This window comes from Neophocaena asiaeorientalis, unplaced genomic scaffold, assembly GCF_003031525.2.
Source record: "Neophocaena asiaeorientalis asiaeorientalis breed wild unplaced genomic scaffold, Neophocaena_asiaeorientalis_V1.1 scaffold599, whole genome shotgun sequence".
Lineage (NCBI taxonomy): Eukaryota > Metazoa > Chordata > Mammalia > Artiodactyla > Phocoenidae > Neophocaena > Neophocaena asiaeorientalis.
In genome coordinates, this window is record NW_020173499.1 from 122,825 (window position 1) to 134,019 (window position 11,195).

Genomic DNA, 11,195 nt, shown 5'->3' on the forward strand with positions numbered 1-11,195 from the left:
AAAAAAAAAAAAAAAAAAAGAATAAGGGCTAACCTCTGTGACCAGTAGAATGGTACAAAAGTGACAGTGTGTGACTTCAGAAGCTAGGTCATAAAAGGCATTGCAGTTTCTGCCTTGTCTCTTGAAACATTCACTCTAGGATGAACCAGCCTCTGTGGTATGAGGATACTCAAGCAACCTTGTAGAAAGACCCGTATGGAGAGGAACTGAGTCCTCCAAGCAACAGCCTGCCAGTCACATCCAGGAGCCACCTGGGAAGGAGGTCCTCCATCCGGAGTTAAGTCTTCACATGACTACAGCCTCTTAAGAGACCCAAGCCAGAACTGTCTAGCAAAGCCACACCTGAATTCCTGACCCTCAGAAATTGTGAGAGATAATAATTGGTTATTGTTGTGTTAATCCACTAAGTTTTGAGCAATTTGTTATGCAATAATTTTAAAAACCTAAAGCTCATATATTTTAAAGTAAACATTTATTCAAAGACCACATTCAAGCTTCCGCTTATCTCCTTTGAGAAGTTTTTCCTAGACAGCCTAGCTGAAATAACCCCTGAACTCATTCTATCCCTTTGCTCTGCTTTTTCTTCTTTACATTTATACCCAGAAATTTAGAGTTGTGTGTGTGTGTGTGTGTGTGTGTGTGTGTGTGTGTCTTTCTTCTCCACTAAAATGGAAGCCCCATGAAAACAAGGACTATTTGTTCACTACTGCCCCTAAGACCGAGAGTGCTTGGGCACTCTACCAATAATTGTTGAAAGAATGAATAAATTAATAATAACAAAATCATTAATATTCTCATTTGCCTTAATAGTATCCTTGGATTCTATTTTGGGGTTGCAGATATGTATAGAGACTATGAGCAATGTGTGAATTTGTACTAACTACTTTTCTTAATGTTTGAATTAGGATCATTTTTACAGCAATATTTTTTGTTGATTCCCTTTTCTTAACAAGGCATTGTGGTAGGCAGCCTCTAAAATGGCTCCCAATGGCTTTTGAGTCCTGGTATTCATGTCCTTGTACAGTCCCCTCTCACACTGGATAGGGCTGACTTGTGCAACCAATAGAATATTGCAGAAACGAATGGGACTTCTGATCATAAAAGACATTGGAAATTTTAAATGGAATATCTCATTCCAACTGAATTTCTTCAAACAATTTAAAAAATGAAAAAGAGGCTTTAACCAAAGTTTCTGAGTGACTCATTATGCAAGCAGGGAAAGTCATTTACTGATGTCAGGTTCATTACATCATGTTTGATTGTAGCAGCCAAAGAAATATATCCACAGAAAATAAACTTAAGATTATTAGCCTTTCTGTGAGAACAGTTACTCAGAGCTGAAGACATTGAGAGCAACATCAATAGTCAATTAAGACACAAGCTAAGTCATATCGACTGGTTTTCCTTGACTCTTTAATTTTTTTGTAATAGCTCCTTGAGATATAATGAACATGCCATACAATTCACCCATTGAAAGTATACAATTCAGAGTTGTACAACCAACACCAGAATCAATTTTTGAACATTTTTATCACCCTCAAAAGAGACCTTGTATCCATTAGCAGTCGTTACCCATTTCGCCCCCAGGCACCCAGCCGTAGGTAACCACTAATCTGTTTCGGTCTCTGTAGATTTGCCTATTATGAACATTTCATATAAATGGAAGCATACTGTGTATTGTCCTTTGTGCTGACTTCTTTCAGTCAGCATAAAGTTTTCAAGGTTATCTATAGTGTAGCATATATCAGTATTTCATTTCTTTTTATTGCCAAATAATATTCTATTGTATGGACATGCCACATTGTTTATCCATTCATAGTTGGACATTGATGTTGTTTTCCATCTTTTGGCTATTATGAATAATATTGCCATGGACATTCATGTGCAAGTTTTTTGAGGACTTTTAAAAATTCTCTTGGGTGTATTCTTAAAACTCTGGGTTATATGGTAACTTTATGCTTAATCTTTTGAGGAAAGCCAAAACAAAAGAAAACAAAACCTCTGTGCATTTTTCAAAAACCGGGTATTTGTCTTTTGTCTTTTCACTTTGTTGATGTTGTCCTTTGAAGCACAAAACTTTTTAATTTTGTTGAAGTCCAGTTTATGTTTTTCTTTTGTTGCTTGTACTTTTGGTGTCATATCTAATCTAATAAACCATTGAAGATTTATGCCTATGTTTTCTTTTAAGAGTTTTATAGTTTTAGCTTTTACAATTAGGGCTTGGATTCATTTTGAGCTGATTTTTGTATGTTGTGAAGTAGGAGTCCAATGTCATTCTTTTGTATATGGGTATCCAGTTGTCCCAGCACGAGTTGTTGAAAAGACTATTGTTTGCCAATTGAATTGTCTTAGAATCCTTGTTGAAAATCAACTGACCATAAATATGAGGACTTATGTCTAGACTTTCAATCCTATTCCATTCATATATATATGTACTTGACTCTTGATGAGTACACAGAAGTTACTGATACCAGTCAGTTGCTTATTCAAGGAATCAATGTTGAGTTTGAAGAATTACCACTAAGAGTAGTCTGTGTGGGACAACTACACATGAGAATATTTTCAAAGAAGTTAAGGAAACCCTAATTCAGTATAACCTGCCGTTGAGCTGAATAAGATGTGTTATAATTGATGGTGGTACCAATATGTGTGGAGGAGAAAAAGCTTAGTTGGACAGATTTACAAAGCTTTTGAAAATGTAAGGTGTTTAAAGCCTGTTGCAAATATTTGAATTTATCATGTGTCATCAGACCAACATTATCAACAGTGAATTTCATTTGCTCTTCTGGACTTAACCACCATGTGTTCCAGGAATTTTTTTAGAAATAAACCTGAATATTCTGACTTGCTGTACCACACAGCAGTTTGATGGCTTAGTAATGGTAAAGTATTATTGTGATTATCTGAGCTCTGGACTGAGATAGAAATTTTTTTAAATTGTGGTAGAATACATATAACATAAAATTTAACATCTTAACCAATTTTTAATGTACAGTTCAGTGGTATTAAGTACATGCCCATTATTGTGCAACCATCACCACCATCCACCTCCAAAACTTGTTTCATCTTGCAAAACTGAAACTCTATACCCATTAAACAATAATTCCGCATTTCCTCCACCCCAGCCCCTGACAACTGTATTCTCCTATCTGTCTCTATGAATTTAACTACTCTTGGTATCTCTTCTAAGTGGAATCATACAGTGTTTGTCTTTTCGTGACTGGCTTATTTCACTTAGCATAATATCCTCAAGGTTCATTCATGTTGTAGCATGTGCAAATTTCTCTTCCTTTTTAAGGTTGAATAATATTTTGTTAATGAATATACCACATTTTGCTTATCCATTCATCCATCAATGGACACTTGGGTTGCTTCCACCTTTTGGCTAATGGGAATAATGTTGTCAGATGGAAGTTTTTGTGAATAAGTGCCCTCAACGACTGTTGAACACTAAATGGCTTGGAAATTAACTTTTACTGAAGACCCAATAATGCTTATTAACAAGTTCAACCTAAGTTCCAAGGCAAACTGTTTATATGTGAAATTTTACTGCAGACAAGTCATTTCAGCAACAACTTTTTTGAATCACAATACCAAGTTGTTTTGTATACTTCCTGTGCTGTTCAAAGTTATAAGTAAAATGTCTATTACCATACAGATTTGCAGCATATATTTTTTCTAAGCTTGAACTACAGTGCCCATGGAGGTTTCTGGACTTTGAGGCAGTGAAAGCATGGAGTCCTAACCACTGGACCACCAGGGAATTCCCAGCAATGAATATTCTTAACTAATATCACATGCCAGTGTATTGATATCAGTATTTGGCAGTACCTATCTGTGTGAAGAGATGTTTTCAAAATTAAATACATAAAACTTTACAACAGATAAACATTAACAGAAGAATATCTGAAATCACATTTGATGATAGTAAATATAACTTTGAATCCCAAGTAAGTGAAATGTTATCCCCACTCCCTGCCAAAAAAGAAAAATTATTATTCTCATTAGTAGACTTGAATTACAAAGCTTAATTACTACATTTTGAATTTCATGAAAAATTGACAGAAAAAAATTTTAACCTATTATGTACCTACACGAAATCCTTGATTTTTGCCATTTGGCCTGTAAAGCCTAAAATATTTACTATCTGGCCTTTACAGAAAAAGAATACTACTCAGCAATAAGAAGGGATAAATTACTGAGACATGCAACAACAATAGACGGATCTCAAAGGCATTATGCTAAGTGAATGATCCCAGAAAGAAAGAGAGAGCAAAGAGCTAAAGATCAAGTCTTGAGACACCTCTATTCAGAAGTCAGGGAAAGGGAAAGGATCTCCTGCAAATGAGACTGAAAAGCAGCAGCCAGAAGGGAAACTTGGAGAGTGTGGCCTCTCAAAAACCAGGAGAAGGAAGTGTCTCAAACAAGAAAAAATGGTTAACTGTGTTAAACACTAGTAAGGTAAAGACAAAGATTCAACTTTTGGATTTGACAGTGTGGGAACTGATGGTGATCTTGGTGAGTAGTTTCAGTGGCATGCTGGTAGCGGAAAAGATAGAGAGGAAAAGGTTAAAAAAATTAAATAATGCATCTGAAAATGTTTAGCTTTGTGCCCGGCACATAGTATGTACAGTAATTATCATTGAAGCAGACATGGATGTTGCCCGCCCATGTCCCTCACCTCTACCATTTCAGGAATAACAGTGTAACTTTGAATTATGCAGATGTTCCTGATTTTATTTGCCTGAAAAACGTCTCTGGTTGCTGTAGTTTGCTCTACTTACATGTAACAGGCCGAAGTTGCTAGAAAGCCCTCAACAGTGATCAACAGGAGTAGTTATATAAATACCCCAGGGACTTCCCTGGTGGCACAGTGGTTAAGACTCCGGGGTCCCAGTGCAGGGGGCCCGGGTTCAATCCCTGGTCAGGGAACTAGACCCCGCATACCGCAACTAAGAGCCCGCATGCAGCAACTAAAAGATCCCGCATGCCTCAACGAAGATGCTGCACACGGCAAGGAAGATCCCTCACACGGCAAGGAAGATCCCGCGTGCTGCAGCTAAGACCCAGCGCAGACAAATAAGTGAATAAATAAATAAATAACAATTAAAAAAATACTCCAGCTTCCTTGCCCCTCAGATGTGGTAACTGAGATATGTGTTGTCCAATGTTCCCCAGAAGGATTACAAATGGGAAAACCTGGTACTTGTGCAATTTGAAACAACCATCCCCCAGAAATTTGATTCGTAATCATGACACCTCATGTAACAGTGAAGATTTGGACTGATCATGGCTCTAGATGTTAATGTTCTCCAACTCAGGCTGAAAAATGGCTGCAAAGTCAGACACTGAGAATTGAAACTGTCTGTATCCACATGGATTACTGTCAACATTAAATATCTACATGGATTACTGTCAACGTTAACATAATTTTATTATTTCATTGTCATCTTCAACATTACTACTATTCCAGGAACATTTGACCAGGAACAGAAAAATTGCAACTTTTCATTTCAGAAACTTCTCAAAGTCTCATTTAAATGAACAAAAACCTAGTCAACTTTTCAATAGATGACTTAATTTTACTTATTTATTTGGCTGCACCACACGGCTTGCAGGATCTTAGTTCCCCAACTAACCAGGGATCGTACCCCGGGCCTCCCGCAGTGGGAGACCAGAGTCCTAACCACTGGACTGCCAGGGAATTCCCTATTTATTTTTACTGAGGTGTAGTTGATTTACATTGTTGTGTAGTTTCTCCTGCACAGCAAAGTGATTCAGTTATATATATATACATATACATATTCTTTTTCATATTCTTTTCCACTATGGTTTATTGTGCGACATTGAATATAGCTCCCTGTGCTATATGGTAGGACCTTGTTGTTTATCCATTCTATAGACAACAGTTTGCATCTGCTAACCTCAAACTCCCAACCCATACCTTCCCCATTCAACAGATGACTTTAAATGACAGTTTACACTGTGTGGTGGGCAGAATAGTGGCCCCTCAAAGGTGTTTACATACTAATCCCTGGAACCTTTGAATATGCTATGTTACATGCAAAATGAAATTAAGGTGGCAGATGGAATTAAGGTTACTAATTCAGCTGACCTTAATATAGAGAGATTATCCTAAATTATTTGAGTTGGTCCGCAGTAATCACAAGGGCTCTCAAAAGCAGAAGAGGGAGTCAGAACAGAAGGTCAGAGGATGTGATTTAAGAAGGAGTCAACCAGCCCTTGCTGACTGTGAAGATGGATGAAGGGGGTCACAAGCCGAGGAATGTGGGCAGCCTCTAGAAGATGGAAAAGAGCCTCTGGAAAAGAGCCTCTGGAAAGGAGCAGTCTTGCCATCACTCTGATCTTAACACAGGGAGACCTGTGTCAGACTTCTGATTTATAAAATTGTAAGATGATAAATTTGTGTTATTTTAAGCCTCTAAGTTTGTGGTAATTTGTTGAAGCGGCAATAAAAACTAACACACTCTCAAGACTCTTTAAAACCTTTACCTTGCTGTGTGTTCTAATCCTAACCTATTATACCATGATTCTTATCCAATCCTAATCAAGCCCCCTAAACTGAAAAACCCCCTTAGACCAGACCCCAAAACCTTATAAGTGTTCCAATTTCCCCTTGGAAACGCTACTGAAAACATCAAGGCACCGGTCTCTTTTATCAGTAAGTAATAAACTCAACTTTGCCTTACCAACCCACCATTTAGTGCTATTTTTTTTGGTGCCAGCATTTGATCATCATTTTATCCATATGCCTAGAACAGTACCTGCTATATAGTAGATGTTTAATAAACATTTGGTACATAATGAATAAATTATCTGAGTTTCTAAAATAACATAGAATAATATTTATATAGATATATTTATGACTTAGTAATTCCTATGTCTAGAAGTGACTTTCAGAAAATCATTTTAAAGACTGAGTGAAACCTTGTACGTGGATGTTTATATGTTTTATTCATAATCATTAAAAACTGGAAGCAACCCAAATGTCCTTCAATGGATGAATGCCTAAACAGGCTATGTTATAGTAATAGAATACTACTCAGCAATAAGAAGGGATAAATTACTGAGACACGTGACAATGATAGATGGATCTCAAAGGCATTATGCTAAGTGAACAAAGGCAGACTTAAAAGGCTACATACTGTATGATTCTATTCATGTGATATCCTGGAAAAGGTAAAAGTATAGGGACAGAAAGCACATCAGTGGTTGCCAGGAACTGGGGTTGAGGTGAGGCATTCATTACAGAGGAGCAAGAGTGAATGTTTGGGGGTAAAGGAAATGTTCTATATCTTGATTGGGGTGGTGGTCACATAGCTGTATGCATTTGTCAGAACTCATAGAACCATACTTTGAAAAGGAAAAATTTTACTGTATGTAAATTTTATTACTTTTTAATTTTTTATTGAACTATAGTGGATTTACAATGTTGTCTTAGTTTCTGGTGTACAGCAAAGTGACTCAGTTATATATATATTCTCTGTATGTAAATTATACCTTCACAAAAATCTGACTTAAAAACACCCCAGAACTCTACTGAGAATTGCTGCTGTAACAATATATACTGAATACTTTGTTCAAATATTGCCTGTTAATAAAAGTCATATTTTTCTTTGAGATTATTTTCTCTTAAAATTCTATGGTTTGTATTTTCTGATTACACCAAACTGTGCAGTTGACTTACATTGTTCTAGAACATGAAGTTAGAGACAGAAAATTCACTTTGTTAAAATGGATGCATCTGATTAAATAAAATGACAGAGTATTAAAATGTTACGAGTTGAGAAATATATAATTAGGAATTTTTTCTCTCATTGCTAAAAGGGAAAGAAATTCCTATTTGCCGAATAATTCCAAAGGAAAGTCTATTTTTTCCAACCCAGGCCCCCTTTTGTTTTTTTTTTTTTTGGCTGCATTGGGTCTTCGTTGTTGCGCACAGGCACTCAGTAGTTGTGGTGCGTGGGCTTCTCAATGCGGTGGCTCCTCTAGTTGTGGAGCACAGTCTCTAGGCACGTGGGCTTTAGTAGCTGTGGCTCGTGGGCTCTAGAGCGCAGGCTCAGGAGTTGTAGCGCACAGGCTTATTTGCTCCGCATGTGGGATTTTCCCAGACCAGGGATCGAACCCGTGTCCCCTGCACTGGCAGGCGGATTTTTAACCACTGTGCCACCAGGGAAGTCCCCTCTTTTGGTTTTTAAGTAAGGTCTCATTTATATTGAAAAATTATCGTGATAATTTATGGAACAAAAAGCATATTATCTTTTGGTTAGCCAAGTAACATTTACACCAGAATAAGTAAAGGAATATTCTTGTAAAGTTTACGACATATCTTCAATGTTTTAATACTTCTTTAATTGTGTAAAATGATAATATTTCTTGTTGTCAGTCTCCATCTTCCCTCCCTTCCTATACAGGCTTGTAAATCTTCCAAGGCAGAATACAAAAGAAAACACGTGAAATTGGCACTACATCTATGGAGGACAATTTGGCAATCTCTATCCAAACTGAAAATACCTTTTGATTTAAAGATTGCAGTCTAATGTGTTATTGGTATATCATTTTATGAGACTATTAGTTGCGGCTTAGTTTGTAATTTAGTAATGGCTTGGCAACAACCTAAATGTCCACCTGTAGGAGATTGGTTAAAATAGATATTTGCATACAATGGAATATTATACTGCCCCTAGGAAGAATGAGACAGTTCTTTACACAGTGATATGGAAAGATATCCAGGATATTTTAAGTGAAAAAGGAAGGAACTTAACAGTGTATATAGTACGTTATCTTTTGCATAAAAAGAGGTACATATAAGTGTATCTTAATATATATTTACAACATATCTTGGGAAGGCTACATTAGAAAATGTTAAGTGATTGCCTCCAGAACTGGAGTAGTTGAAGGGCAGGGATGGGACTGCCAATTATTATTCACTATATTTTGTCACAGTTCATTTTGAGTTTTGCATGAAATCATTTCCTAATTTATATAGATAGATAAAAATCTATATAAAGAGTTTAGCTTAAAAGAATATGTGGTCACTTCAGAATTTTAAAAAGAAAAATATTATACTACTATTGCTGCTGATGAATTACCAGCTTTTAGGGCTAATAAAAACATTTTCATATGCACACTCTTTATAGTTTATCATAAAGTTCCTCAAAATCCTTGAATTTTATTTCAAAAAAATCTTTAAAATGCTTGCTTCAAAATTAGTAGAGAGTTAAAAAAACACCTTCATGAGGCTCCTTCATGGAAAGAAAACAGGTAAGAAGCAGGAAATTATAAACTGTTTTCCAAAAGAATGAACCCAAAGTAGTTTCTCTGGACAGTTACCGTACTGGGTTCTATGAGACCCTTTGAAAATCCTGTCTAATCTATAACTATGGCTTTACTCTCAATTAAATTATAGTTTGCCCTGACTGGCAGGATGTTAAGAACTGAAGAAAAGTGTTCGGAATGATATCTTGAAAAAAAGTATTAACAGTAGAATATGTTTAGATGATCAAGAAAAAGGGCTGGCTTGGCTTCGTCTGAGAAGTTCAAGCGAGGTTCTAGGCGGCCTCCTGCAGAGAAATTCCCAGCGGACTTCCTTTTCCGGCCGGACCTGTCGAGGGCCGCCGCACTGACTCCGGTCTTCGACGGCAGCACCGCACCACGGGCCTGCGGGCTTCGACCACACCCTCAGGAGGGGCGGACTGCCTGACCTCCCGAGCCCCAGAACCAGTAGATCCGGCTCCACCCGGCCCCGCCCTTCTGAACCTCGCTAGCGGCTACGCGCTGGAGGGTGTGCGCGCCGAAGTGTGCGCGCGTGAAGCGTGCGCGCGCGAAGTGTGGAGGCCCGATCCTGCCGGTCCCGCCCTGTCAGACGGGGCCGCTGGGCTCAGGGGCTCGGACCTAGGCCACCTGGGCCAGTACCCGGCCAGCCCGGCGTCGTCGGAGCACGTCACCACCTCCAGCGTCACCTCCCGGCGCTGTAGGATCCGCAACCCTCCGCTTTTCTGACGGGGAGGGGCGCGGCGTCGCCACGTGACGCCTCGTCCCCGCCCGGCCCTGGTCACATGGGTGGCGCGGCCGCTGCGTCAGTCACTGTCCTGGTTGCGGGAGTGGAGCGCCGTCGCTGCCGCCGCCTGCGGACGGGGCGGGGGATCCCTGTGCCAGGTCCTCGTCAGCCCGCCCCTGCCTCCTCAGCCAGCCGTCCCGGTCTGGGCTCGACAGACATGGAGCGGGGCGGAACCTCCGCCTGTGCTGTGTGAGGTGCGTCGCCACCGCCGCCGCCTGCGCTTTTCGAGACCTGCCGAACCCCCGCCGCCGCCCGGAGCTCCTCGCCCTTGGCAGTTTGTCGCCGCCCCCCGAGCGGGTTCGAATGCGCGTCCGGTGAAGGTGCAGGCCCGGCGCCGCCTCTGCCGCAGCCGGGAAATGGTTCGGGCCTAGCGGAGCCGGGACTGGAGGTGAGAAGAGCAGACAGACGGACTGAGGGCCGGGCCCGGCCGCGGGGAGGGGCTGGGGGGAGGGGAGGACAGGGTCCGTTTGGGGGCCCGGAGAGACCCTTCGGGCTAGGGCTGCTCGAGACGGCTTCCCTCGTCTTCGCGTTCCACCCCCGACCCTCAAAAATACAAATCAATTAAAAAGGCTAACCCAGTCCTAACAAAAATTACCAGAAATCAGTCTTTTCCCTGTTTCTCCTTTCCCCTTTCGTCCATTAATCCATTCCTTCCCTCAGAAATTCCATCGACTGATCTGTTACTTTTTAATACCCTTCTCAATTTCAAGTTATTTCTAGTTAAAGATAAAATAGGCCTAGGTTCTGGCTATCATTACCCAACTAGTTCTCGCTTTCCTTCTCGCGATCCTGCGTACGTCCTCCTCCACCTCCTCCTCCACCTCCTCCTCCTCCTCCTCCTCCTCTGCCTCGTCCGCCTCTTCCTCCGCCTCCTCCTACTTCTTCTTCCTCCTCCTCCGCCTACTTCTCCGCCACCTCCTCCACATCTTCCTTTTTCTTCTTCATACTCCTCCTCCTCCGCATCCTCCTCTGCCTCCTCCTTCTTCTTCTTCCTCTTCTTACTCTTCCTTCACCTCCTTCTCCTCCTCCGCCTCCTCCAGCTCCTCTTCCGCCTCCTCCCCCTTCTTCTTCCTCTTCTTTCTTCTCCTCCACCTCCTCCTCCTCCTCCTCCTCT

At 40.4% G+C, this 11,195-nt stretch overlaps 1 protein-coding gene across 2 annotated transcripts in view; it reads left to right on the forward strand.

The window, feature by feature from the left end:
- The first annotated feature begins 9,807 nt into the window (after window positions 1-9,807).
- The window catches only part of AFF4 (ALF transcription elongation factor 4), a 93,846-nt gene continuing 92,458 nt past the window's right edge, over window positions 9,808-11,195 (forward strand). For both annotated transcript variants that reach the window (XM_024747618.1, XM_024747617.1), the window contains exon 1: window positions 9,808-10,469. The gene's annotated coding sequence lies outside the window, so the exon portion shown is untranslated. The remainder of the gene's footprint in view (window positions 10,470-11,195) is intronic.